This window comes from Grammomys surdaster, unplaced genomic scaffold (genome assembly GCF_004785775.1).
Source record: "Grammomys surdaster isolate TR1022 unplaced genomic scaffold, NIH_TR_1.0 194, whole genome shotgun sequence".
Classification (NCBI taxonomy): Eukaryota; Metazoa; Chordata; class Mammalia; order Rodentia; family Muridae; genus Grammomys; species Grammomys surdaster.
This window is the reverse complement of record NW_021604639.1, coordinates 10,751,113-10,752,111: the sequence shown is the minus strand read 5'-3', so window position 1 is coordinate 10,752,111 and position 999 is coordinate 10,751,113.

Sequence of the window (999 nt, the reverse complement as noted above, 5' to 3'; positions counted from 1 at the left end):
CTCTCTCTCTCTCTCTCTCTCTCTCTCTCTCTCTCTCTCTCTCTCTCTCTCTCTTTCTCAATTTAAAGCTTTTTCCCACTCTTCAAATCCAGCAGGCACCCACTACTAACACATAGGCCACTTCTGCCAGAGAACAAGGTAGACTGAATGCAGATCTTCACCTATCCCTCTGTTCCCCAGATCCAATCCCCCAATATATTCCTAGCTCTGCAGTAAAAACCTGTGGCAACCTTTCCTCACCTTATCTCTAGTAGATCCCAAAGATCTTCCCCTCCTAATCCTCTCCCTCAACTTGATACTTTATCCCAGCACCCAAATCCAACAGGTGAACTTACAGGTAACCCCTGCCAGGGAAGCTGGAGGGCTGACTATAGATTTTTACCTCTTTTCTATTCCTCCAGACTCAACCACCATGTTTCAGCACCAGCTTTACAACTGCACACATGCTTTAGTCTTCATTACCAGCAAACACCCATCTCCTGTGGATCTCACAGGTCTTTTCCTTCTAATCTCCACCCTCTAACTTGACTTATTGCTTTATCTCAGCACTGGACCCCAGAAAGCATCCCCTGTTAACTCAAAGACCACTCTTGCCAGGAGATCAGTTAGTCTGACTGAAGATCTTCACCTCTCTTCTGTTCCTCCAGATTCAATCCCCCAGTTTTTCTCTGATCCCAATGGATCAGGAAGATCTTCTCCTCCAACCTTCCTTCTCTCATATCTTCTCATTATCCCAGGCTCCAACACTAGAAGGCATTCCTTGGAACACACTAGCTGAGCATGCCAGTGAAAATAGGCAATTTAACTGAAGACCTTCACCACTTCCTCCCCTCCTCCAAATCCAATCCTGTAATCTCTACACTAATTCCAGCACAGAACACCTGCTACAGCCTTCTTCCCCACCTCCAAGCTCCCTACATCTACTGTGGATCCCACAGGTTCGTTCTTTCTTTCTTTCTTTCTTTCTTTCTTTCTTTCTTTCTTTCTTTCTTTCTTTCT